The sequence below is a fragment of the Malania oleifera genome, chromosome 1 (assembly GCF_029873635.1).
Source record: "Malania oleifera isolate guangnan ecotype guangnan chromosome 1, ASM2987363v1, whole genome shotgun sequence".
NCBI lineage: Eukaryota > Viridiplantae > Streptophyta > Magnoliopsida > Santalales > Ximeniaceae > Malania > Malania oleifera.
The window spans coordinates 56,946,472-56,959,139 of record NC_080417.1 but is presented as its reverse complement, the minus strand read 5'-3'; the positions used below and the strand labels follow the sequence as shown (position 1 = coordinate 56,959,139).

The 12,668-nt window shown below is 34.9% G+C and overlaps 1 protein-coding gene across 2 annotated transcripts in view; it reads right to left on the bottom strand.

The window, feature by feature from the left end:
* The window catches only part of LOC131161059 (protein GRIP), a 79,952-nt gene that overhangs the window by 19,588 nt on the left and 47,696 nt on the right, over positions 1-12,668 (bottom strand). The window lies entirely within an intron of this gene.

Genomic DNA, 12,668 nt, shown 5'->3' with positions numbered 1-12,668 from the left:
CACCTCAACACTATGATCCACATTAGGCATCTCATCCTTATCCTAGTGGGTCAAGGTCTAGTGAATCTACTTCTACACACTACCTAGGCCCAGCCCCAGCCCCAGCCCCAGCCCCAGCCCCAACTTATGGATATTATTCAAGATATGGTCAAGGAGGAGATTATGCACCTCCTATATCAGTTGGATTTTCACCACTAGCAGATTTTTAGGAGCAACAACAAAAAAACGTGAACATATTCAGCTATGTATTTCCACAAGGGTGGGGAGATAATTCCCAATCCCTATCGCAAGATAGAGATGCATATTATGAAGACCCTCCACGTCATTCTTTTTGGGGGTGATATGTGCTATATTGTAATATTGTATTCATGTATTCAACTATTGATACCAATCATTTTTCAAACTCATGTATGTGTATATTGAGTATTGACTCATTTTTAGTAATTTTATGTCTCTAATTAATTGATTCTTCATTTTAATTACATTTCTACATTTTTTTACCCATTAAAGTAGTGCAAACTATAATATATAAATATATATATATGACTTTTTTTGTAAATAGTGCATTAAAATTAATATAAAAATCATAATGCCTATTAAAAAGCATTTGTAGGTTGAATAAAAGCAATCAAAATTCATTAAAAATCATGTATTAATGGATTTCATTCTTATTCTTCAATTTTGGCATGGTCGTGCATGCGTGAAACAAATTCACGACCATTATGCCTGCTTCCCGTTATATAACACTCGCATCCCTTGTGTCCCGCAACACCTGCGACCGTTGCGCGACGTTACCCACGAATACAATTTAAAACCATGCTTTAAATATCTCAAAGGTGCAACCAGAGGTCTTTTATCATGATCAAGGTCACAATTATATTTATATCCATGGATATACATATGTAGATTGGGTTGGGTCACCTTCCGACCGAAGACCCACAACTAGGTATTGTATCTTGGTCGGTGGCAATTTGGTTTCTTGGAAGAGTAAGAAACAAACTGTGGTGGTCAAAAGAAGTGCTGAATCAAAATATAGAGCAATAGCTCACGCTGTCTGTGAACTTGTCTGGTTGAAGAACATGTTGGAAGAATTGGGTATTTCTTATTCTCACCCTATGAAGTTTATGTGTGACAATCAAGTTGCTCTTCATATTGCCTCCAACCCTGGTCGTTCATGAGTGGATGAAGCACATTAAAGTTGATTACCACTTTGTTCAAGAGAAACTTGTGTAAAAGCTCATTACTACCGCTTATACAAAGTCTGATATGCAGCTTGTTGATTTGTTTACCAAAGCATTAGGGGGTGCTCATGTTAAATTTATTTGTAACAAGCTAGGATCATATGACATTTATGCTCCAACTTGAGGGTGAGTGTTAAGAGGTTATTTATGTCTTTTAGTATTCTTATTATTATTATTATTATTATTATTATTATTATTATTATTATTATTATTAAGTGTGTTAGTATGTTAATTAGTGAGAGTTAGTAACGGTATTACTGTCATTGGAATGTACTTAATTTGTATTATAAATAGAGGGAAAGACCTATCTTCAAGTTAGGTCATTCATTTTAATCAAAATCTTAACAGTCATGATCACTAATAATAAACCGAGGAATTCCATGCAACTTGACAATATTCTCAACAAAAGTATGAGCAACACTTATAGCAATATAAGGGTGAGTTATGGCACAAAAATGAGCATATTTTGTTAGACGGTCCACAACAACAAAAATAGTATACTTACCATAAGAAGGTGGTAGTCCCTCAATGACGTCCATGGAGATATTAATCCAAGATTCTTCTAGACTTGAAAGAGGTTGTAGAAGGTTTGGACTCACCATGGTTTCCCCTTTATATCGTTGACAAACATCACATTCTACCACAAACGTCTTGATTTCACCCTTCATTCCCTTCTAGTAAAATTCCAGAGAAATGCACTTGTAGGTTCTAAGGGAACCAGGGTGAATTGCAGCCGGTCCGGTGAAGCGTGCTATTCTTGGAGTATGGTTTGCTTGTGGGCTAAATTTGCACTAATAAAATCTTCCCCTTATACAGTAAGTTTAAAGAGTCCCAAAAGTAAGGAGGGACTATAAATGCCTCTTTTTGTAACTTTTGCATAATACCTCTAGTCTCTAGATTTTGCCACCATTCCTTCTTGGTTTGTTCAAGAGTAGTACGTGTAGGTACAGAAATAGCTATAAGTTCAACTTTTTCAAGAAGTTGTGAGAATGCACTACCACCACATTCTTGGTCCCTTTCTTGTAAATAATCTCATAGTCATAGCCCAATAACTCAGTGACGCACTTCTTTTGTTCCATGGAAAGAGATTCGTTGCTCCAAAAAATACTTCAAGCTCTTGTGATCAGTTTGGATTTGGAAACGCTGGACAATGAAATATGGTCTCCACTTTGTAATCATATGCACAGTGACTAGCATCTCTTTGTTATAAATAGACATTTCAATGTGGGATGGAGAAAGAGCCTTACTAAGAAAATCAATGGGGCGCCTATCTTGCATTAAAACTGCACTAATGCCAAGTCCTAATGTATCAATCTCAATGATGAACACCATGTTGAAATCTGGCAAGGCAAGAATTGGGGTGGTGGACATTGCATGCTTAAGCTTGACAAAGGCTTGTTCAGCTTCCTCACTCCATTTAAATGCATCCTTTTGCAGTAGAATGGTCAGTGGAGCACTAATCTTTCCATAATCCTTGACAAACTTGCAATAATAACCAATAAACCCCAAAAATCCTTGCAGCATTTTGATTATTTGTGGAATAGGCCAGTCTATCATCATTTGTATTTTGGAAGGGTCAACTAAAAAACCTTCTTAGGAAACAATATGCCCAAGCTATTCCACATGTGGTCGAGCAAAGTTGCATTTAGATTTGATAAACATATGATGCTCAGGAAGAGTGGTGAGTATAGTTCACAAGTAACCTAAATGATCTTCAAGAGATGAGTTGTATATCACGATATCATCCAAAAAAATATGAAACTAAACTTACGTAAATAAGGTCAGAAAATGTCATTCATGAGACTTTGGAAGGTCGAAGGTGCATTGGTTAACCCAAAGGGCATAACCAAGAATTCGTAATGGCCATTGTGAGTTCTAAACGCAGCCTTCTGAATGTCATCCTCGTGTACCCGAATCTGGTGATAGCCTGTTCTTAAGTCGAATTTGGTGAACTATTGGGCACCTCCCAACTCATCTAACAATTCATCCACAATAGGATAGAACATTTATCCTTCACAGTGTTCTTGATCAGTGCTCAATAATCAACACACATCCGCTAAGAGCATCCTTCTTTACTAATAAGACGAGAAGAATATAGATTGAAACTTGGTTGAATTATGTCAGCATATGACATTTTTTTTCACTACCTTTACTATTTCTGCTTTCTAAAAATAAAGATAGCAATAAGGACAGACATTAGTAGGGACACTACCTAGCAATAGAGGAATGTGGTGATCATGTGTTTGCTAAGGTGGCAATCCCTATGGCTCTGCAAATAGGTCAAAAAATTCTAAAATAAGAGATTCTAGCCCTTTGCCCTAGCCAAATTGACATTGCAACTCCTCTAGCAGTCAAAGTTGTACTAGGCAACCATGTCGCTCCTTTTTAAGGAGCTTCTCCATACAAATGGCTTGAAACTGTAGTGACATTACCACAACATTTTCCTTTAAGAGTCATTCTTTGGCCATTCATGACAAACTTCATAATTAGTTTAGAGAAATTCCAAGTTATATCACCTAAAATTCTTAACCATTCAATACCCAAAACCACTTCATAGTCTTCTGGTGGCGACAAAAAGAAATCAACATACAACCCATGGTTTTGCATAGCAAGTTTAACCTTCAAACACTTGCTCTGACATTTCAAGGTCCTTCCATTTGCAACCGTCACATCAAACTTTTCACATTGCTCCATAGGGCTAGCCCTTTAGCAATTTTAGTGCCCAGGAAATTATTAGTGCTAGACTAGTATCAATTAGGATAGTAACAAGTAGGCAGTTTAGGAAGCCGCTAATTTTCACGGTTTGAGGATTAGCATAGCCAGCTAAAGCATGAGTGATAGATTCATCATTATCATCATATTCCATACCTTCCTTATCTAAATGGGGTGGGGGCTCCTCCTCAACCTCTTCTAGCTCCTCCACTGGTTCAATCATCAGGAGCTGTCCTTTTTTCGCAACATTACCCTCTATGCCACTTTTCATGACAACGCCAACACAAACCTTTTGTTGCTTGCTCTTTAAGTTCCTCTTGAGTCAATCATTTGGTAGGAGGACTACGAGGAGCAGGTGGTGTGATAGTGCTGCTAACATTCTACTTGCTAATGGTCTCATTGGAGTGACGTTGTTCTCCTCCCAACTTCTCTTCTTCTAACCATGCAAGGGAAATTGCAGCAGTCATAGTCCATGGTTGATGCACTTTGACCTCACGACAAATGTCAAGTAGGAGAGCTTCAATAAAAAGTACTAACAATAAGGGTGAGCATAATTCGGTTAAAATGGAATTAATCAAGTAATTCGGTCGATTCAGCTCGATTAAAAATTTACTCGGTTCAATTTGATTTTCATTTTCGATTTTCGTTTTTCAGTTCAATTTTTGGCTTCGATTAATTCGGTTAACCGAATTAACCGAATAGTATAAATTAATAATAAATAATTATATATATTATATATTAAAATATTTTCTATTATATATATACTTAAATTTTATATATATATTTTATATTATATATATTATTTATATTTTATATATATATAAATTTTATATTTTATATATATAAAAATATTAAATCGGTTAAAATCGGTTAACCAATTTAACCAAAATTTAGTTCAGTCAGTTTTGAGTTCAGTCAAAATGGAATTTTGGTTCGATTTAGTTAATGAGATTGTTTAACCGAAATTTTTGGTTAATTCGGTTAATTAACTGAACTAACCGAACCAACCAAATGCTCACCCCTAACTAACAAGTTGAATTTCATTCCAATCTATAGTGTTATTTGAAAGCCACTCAAATCATGTTTGGTACTCTAAGACAGTGCTAGTTTGGTGAATTTTGGAAAGCTCTCCATCAATATTCTCATATCCAGTGGGTCCAAATTCAGACAAGTAATCCAAAAACAAATTCTGCCCATGAAGGCATTCCATAACGAGCTTCAAACCAATCATACCATTGAATAGCATCACCATCCAGACTAATAGAAGCAATCTCAACTTTAGATGTTTCTAAAGTGTGGTGAAATCGAAAGTATTTTTCAGCCCTAGAAACCCAGCCGATAGGGATGTCACTATCCCACCTAGGAAATTCCACCATCATACGAGAAGGACCATGATCACGCTCTTCTTGGTAACCTCATTCACGCATGTACAACTACTCCATACGATTAGGTGACATAGAGGCATCATCTTCTCTCTCTTTATGAGAAGATGTAATGAGTAGTTTAGAGAACAATGCCTAGATCTCTTCAAATTGAGACTTAAAAATATTGCTAAGTTCAGCCTTTAGCCTAGCTTCCATCTGGGACTGCTGAATTTTCTAAGGCCATTGCGTATGAGTGAAGATCAAGAATTCCAAGATCTTGCCTTCATTTGCAGGTTAACGGCATCCACAAGAATGCCGACTCTGATAGCAAATGATAAGACCCTAGGATTTTATAGTAAAGAAATCGGGGAAATTGAAAGAAGGGAAAATAGTAAGAGAAAATAAGGTTGATCGCTTTGAGGGGATATGCCTCCAAATTAGCCGAACGCTATGAATTATGTTATTTGCTTGAATCAAAAAGCCCTATAGGGTTACAGATATATAGGGTAGGAAACCCTACTCAACTAGGAATGTAAATATGCCAATCCAAGTCCTTAATGGACTCAATCCTAATTGATTTGGGAATCATAACGCATCAAACAAAAATCCCGACATTAAATAGAATCCCAATTGATTTGGAAATCATAACACATTAATTTGAAATCCCAATTGATTTGGGAATCCTATCATGCAATAGAAAATCCCAATTGATTTAAGAACCCTAACACATTAATTAGAAATTCCAATTGATTTGAGAATCCTAACACTACAATACTAGGAACATTACTTGTACTGCAGTTGTGTGAATTGTATCCCTGCAGTACATTGAACAGTATAACTTAAAATTCAATTCAGCTTCCAGGTCAAACATGCTTCTTAATCATCTCATTAAATCAAAGCTGGTTGATATTTTTGCCTTCTTTCGTTTATTTTCCCCGAAGCATCCCCATGAAGCACACTATAACATGGGCCAAAAAAGAGAGGATAAAGAGACAGAAGCTTTATTGAAACTAGGGAGAAACAAAGACAATAAAGGAGAACAAGAAGTCCTCCAACATATGAAGAGAAAAAGGGAAAACCAGCATCAACATAATAATACCACCCAGTCACCAGTGACATCCTGAAAACAGCAACCCTTAAAACAGCCTGCATTGTAGAAGCCCAAAGATAAGCCAAATACTGCACTCCATCCCAAAGAACTCAAAAATTATAAAACGGATGCTTTTAGAAAAAGGAGATGGACGAGACATGCTAAGAAATAGTAGCCATGGTTCGAAATCGCGGTCGCGGGTAACGTCGCGAAACGGTCGCGGGTGTTGCGGGTCGCGGGAGACGCAGGTGTTACGTAACGGGAAGCGGGCGTAACGGTCGTGAATTTTTTTCACACATGCACAACCATGCCAAAATTAAAAAATAAGCATGAAATCCATTAATACATGATTTTTAATGAATTTTGCAGGCTTTCATTCACCCTACAAATGCTTTTTAATAGGCATTACGATTTTTATATTAATTTTAGTGCGCTGTTTACAAAAAAAAGCATATTTTTTTATATTTTACATTAGTTTAATGAGTAAAAAGATGTAGAAATGTAAGAATCAATTAATTAAAGTCATAAAGTTACTAAAAATGAATCAATACTCAATAGACTTAATACTCAATAAGTCAATATACACATTACAGTGATTACACATACATGAATTTAAAAAGTGATTAATATCAAATATCAATAAATAGTTGAAAATACATGAATACAATATTACAAATTTATAACATAACAAATGTCACCACCAAAAAGAATGACGTGGAGGGTCTTCATAATTTGCATCTGTATCTTGAGATTGGGATGGGAAATTATCTCCCCATCCTTGTGGAAATACATAGTTAAATGAACCCAAGTTTGCGTCATTTTGTTGTTGCTCTTGAAAACGTACTGGTGATGAAAATTCTCCTGAATAATGTCTATAAGTTGGGGCAGGGGCTGGCTCTGGGTAGTGTGTAGAAGAAGACTCACTAGATCCTGAGATTCCTGATCCACTGGGATAAAAATGTGAGTCACGAAATGCATAATGTGGATATGCTGGATGAGATCCATATGATTGTGATGATGAACCATCTAAACCAAAGTCGCCAAAACTACGAACCACACCATATGAATCTTCAGTAGAATCGCTAGGGTCACCACGAGCACTCCTTCTCCTGGGTTGTGAAGATTGGTTCCCTGGAGGAATACCCAAGTCATAATTTTCAGGTATGTCATGTAGTCCATAAGGATCAGAAGGATATATATCCCTTCCAAATGATGTCCCTGTATCATATCCATAATTATATTCTACACCGCCGCCTCCACCACCACCACTGCCACCCCCCCCCCCAACCCCAGCTCCAGCACCACTATTACCATCATCATCACTTGGTGGGCTCAAACCAAGATTGTCATCACTTTGTGTGCGTTCAGGACTTGAACTTGAATCATCATGCGCGTTTATTGGTGGTTGATCACCTCCTTCTGTAGTACCACCAACCTCTTCATTTAACCAATTTGAATTGTCCTGACCGTCGAGTAGTGGTGTCTCTCTCTCCTCTAACCATTGACTTAAAGGATCATCTTCTTCGAAAATGTAGTCCAAATTGATAGGATTGAAACCCTCTTCAATTTCTCGTTGGCTTCTTCTCATTGTACGTCTTAACTTTAACCTCATGTTGTAATGTACGAAAACAAGTTTTTGTAGTCTCATGTACTTTAATCTATTTCTTATTTTCGTATGGATGAGGCTAAAGGTGCTCCAATTACGCTCACAGTTCGAAGCTGATGTGGTCTGGCTAAGAACTCTAATTGCTATTCTTTGGAGCTCAGGAGCACACAAGCCATAATGAATCCACCATTCAGCTGCATGAATAATTAAAAAGAGTTTTATGTTAGTATAGCGTATTTCAAAAGTCAAATTTGAACACAAAGAGAGAAAATAGAGTAATTCTCTATTATTTAGCTATATAGCCATATTTACCAGGATTTGTTTGTTTTACTGCCCTTTGAGCCAACGGGGTTCCAAAAGTCTCCTGCCTATCTCGATATAGCAACAACTAAAAAAGGATGATTGTGAAATATAATTAATTAATTAGATATATTAATAATTATTCTTAAAAGTATTATTAAATACTAGAACAATTCATTATTCAATTTAATGGAACCAATACTTACTTGATTAATAGCCCGAATTTGAGTATCTATATCGGGTACCAACTTGGTTATCACTTTTTTAACTCCATCCATGACTTCTCTAGCAACTTCAGGAGAGGGTGGGGCACCATAAAGAAATTGTGGGTTCAAAAAATACCCTACAATTAAATTTAGAAACATATTAATCAATAGTTTTCTAATGCAACTATGCATAATTTAAAAGTTAAAATAATAAGAAATTGTATTTGATTTACACTTACCAGCAGCGTGCAAATCTTGGTGCAACTGAAAACTCCACCGATTGTCAATAATTTTCCAATAGTCTTTGTAAAACCGGCAATCTTTTTGAATGGCCAACTTCGCCCTATCAATTGCCTCGTATATGAAGCCCATGGTTGGTTTTTCATCACCATCAACCAATTTAAGAACTTTCACCAAGGGTTCTTGCACTTTAATTATATCAGAGGCCTTTTGCCAAAACTCTTTGCCTAAGATAATTTTCTTTGAATCATATGCTGGGCCTGATTTTGCCATTCCAAACCTTGAGTTTTTCCAAGCATCAGATGTAAACATTTCCCTTAGTGCTTGTTTATGCCTGACAATAGTCTCCAAAGCAATGAAATTTGTGGCAAATCGAGTGATGGCAGGGCGAAGTAACTCTCTATTATTTGTGAATTTCTTCATGAAATTCACTGTCCATGTGTGGTTGTAAATAAATGAGGTTATTGTTCTTGCATCTTCTAAGACCTTCTTCACGTTACTTTTCTTACCAATATCTTCAAGAATAAGGTCTATGCAATGAGCTGCACATGCTGTCCAATAGAGATTGGGCCTCTTCTGCATTAATAATTTTCCTCCTGCCTTCATTGCAGCTTCATTATCAGTCACTACTTGGACAACATTCTCCTCTCCAATTTCTTCAACCACCTCATCCATTAATCTGAAATGAAATTATAAATTCAATAATTACTACTATTTAATTAAAAACATGCAAGTCCATAATACTATTTGCATATACAATTAAAATTAGAAAATTACCTGAAATAATATTCAGCTGTTCTGCTTGGCACATCAGAGGCATCAACTGATTTATGAAACACGGTGCCTCTATCGCAATAAACTAAAAAGTTTATAATGTGTTTTCTAGTTGGTCCTGACCAACCATCACACATAAGTGTTACACCTCTTTCCTTCCAAATTCTAGCAAAAGAAGCTATATAATTTTTCATTTCTTGATACTCTTGCTCCAAATAAATTTCAGATATCTCATAGGGTGATGGACCCTTCACCCCCTTTCCAACCTCTGCAGCAATATCAAGCATAGGCTGCATAAATGGAGAGTCAGCTACATTCGCTGGAATCCGATTATAAATTAGGAATTTTCCAACCGCTTTTCCTAATTTACTTCTTAAACCTTTCCGTAACTTTGTGTTGAGTTTTGGTTGTTTCGCACTCTTGCTAAAATAGGATCCATTGCCTTTAGTCTAGCTTCAGGGGCATCAGGATTGATCCATTGTCGTCCACTACCTCCAGCTTCTCGACCACTATAAGATCGAGCTCCTGCTCTATTGAAACCACTGGTAGCACCACTGCCAGAGCCACCTCCCTCTTCATAAATATTACCCCTTCCAGTTGTTCTTGCTCGAAATCTTTGTCTCTCTTCCCATTGTTGTTGTGATCGCATGCTTTCTTGTCGAGCAAATCTCATACTTTCTTCTTCCAAGTCTTCTTCATCGCTCAAATTCTCAAAATCTCCTCTAATTTGGGCTTTTGCTTCTTCTTGCCTTTTTTGTTTATCTCTTTTCTTCTCAGCATACTGTTGTAGATGTTTCATCATTTGTTCTCTTACTTGTGTGGTCACATTTGAGCATCCAGCTACTTGACCCTTTTTATGTGCCAAGTGTTGTTTCAAGCGTGTAATGCCCCCTTTGATTATCTTCCCACATAACTTACACATAATAACATGTCTATTACCGTCTACCGCAGTACCAAAATGCCATCCAATATCTTCACTAGGTAAGTTTTCATTTCCTCTATCACGTGACATATTGATAGACTTAATTTGATGATCTCTACACAAAATATAAAGAAAATACAAAGTTACAACCTTCCTACAATGACAGGAATAATATAATTAGTAATTTAGTAAATATTAAATAATAAGTACTAAATAGTCCTAATTTTAAATACTTATTACGTAAAAATAAGTATAATATTTGATTAAAAATAATAAGTAATGTTTATTATTTTTATATTTAAATAAACAAAATTATAAAATATTAGATATTTTATTACAAAAAAAATATATTCCTTTATCTTTAAAAAGATATTTTCATTATTTTTTATAGCTTGATTTTATTTTCATTTATAACTATAAGAAATTAACAGGTGAAAAAGATTTTGCTCTACTTTCATATACATCATAGCATCACAAATAGAGATCCATACATTACAAATTGACTATTTAATTTTTTAAACATTTTCTCAGTATATGGATTAAAATATTAGATATTTTATTACAAAAAAATATATTCCTTTATCTTTAAAAAGGCATTTTCATTATTTTTTTAACTTGATTTTATTTTTATTTATAACTATAAGAAATTAACATTGTAATTTTAAAGGTGGAAAAAACTTGCTCTACTTTTATATACATCACAGCATCACTAATAGAGATCCATACAGTACAAATTTTCTATTTAATTTTTTAAGCATTTTCTCAATTTATGGATTAAAATAAAATTTTTGTACAAATTCCAGTAGTAAACTAGTAATTAGCAAAAATCTGAATTATTAATATATTAACTATTAGGTTAAAATGTTTTTTATTAAGTTATCAATTTTTACTTTATTTGATAACTGAAAAACAAAAAATAGATCATGTAACGATTTATTTTACCTAATTTTAAATTTAACGTCAAAATGATATTTTAAAACTTAAAAAATATTTATAAATAGGAAATATGTGATAAAACTAAATTTTCCTAATTACCTTTCAAAAAATATAAGACAATTAAAATATTTATAAATTAAAAAAATTTTATTTTACATAATTATTACTATTTTTTGATTTTTTACTCTATTAAATTACTCTTTTTTTAATTCAATTTAACAAACATAATTTACAACAAATTATAATTAAAAAAAAAACATAATAAAAAGTTTAAGATGTGGGAGATTTCTAATCTTTGAAAAGAAAAAAAAAAAAAACAAGAGCTGCATCTATAGGCAAGGCATAAGACTAGAAAAGAGTATTTTTTGTACTAATGTTGTATCTTGGAAGTCTGTAACCATAATACTATTAGTCTATTTCTAACGGTGTCAGCTTTCAAAAAATGTTAATGCGATACCATATAAATGAAATTGATATTGTATATGAATATAATAATTTACAACAAAAAAAATGCTGTTAGGGGAAATAATTATGCAAAATGTTGTTTTACTCACAAATATAAAATAGCATAGAAATAGAACATGAGAAATTGTCCACTCCATATTTTTGGAATGCCATGTCATAGTCATTTATTTTAAAATAATATATATTTTATATGCAATGAAACCAAAAGGAAAGAAAGAATACGTAAAGAATGAATAAAAGTATGTTAATCAAAACAGAATATGACATGCTTAAATTGTTTAGGAACCAATTTGCATATTAAATGAATCTGAAATTTTAAAGCTTTTTACTCTATTAAATTACTCTTTTTTTTTTAATTCAATTTAACAAACATTACTTACAATAAATTATAATTAAAAACAAAAACATAATAAAATATTTAAGATGTGGTTGTGGGTGTTGAGTGTTACTGAAATAAAGCTTATCTCATACGCGAGATGAGCAGAGGGCAGAGAGTCTGAGACTCTGAGTGAGACCGAGAGAGGGGAGGCGACTCGGAGGATGGAGGAGCCTCGAAGCTTCGTGCGACGACTGGCGGAGGGCTGGCTGGTGGCTGCGAGTGTGACGACGCCGACGACTGGTAGAGGGCTGGCTGGTGGCGGCGAGTGCGACGACTGGCGGTGGCGGATGAAGCTGCCTTCGGCCACTCTCAAGCTTCGAAGAACTTTGTTAGGTTCAGGATTCAGGAAACGAAGGCTGCGAAGATGAGTAACTCAGGCTTCGAAGGAGTGAAGGCGTGAAGCCTTCTTATAGCTTCAGCGGCTCGGCCAACA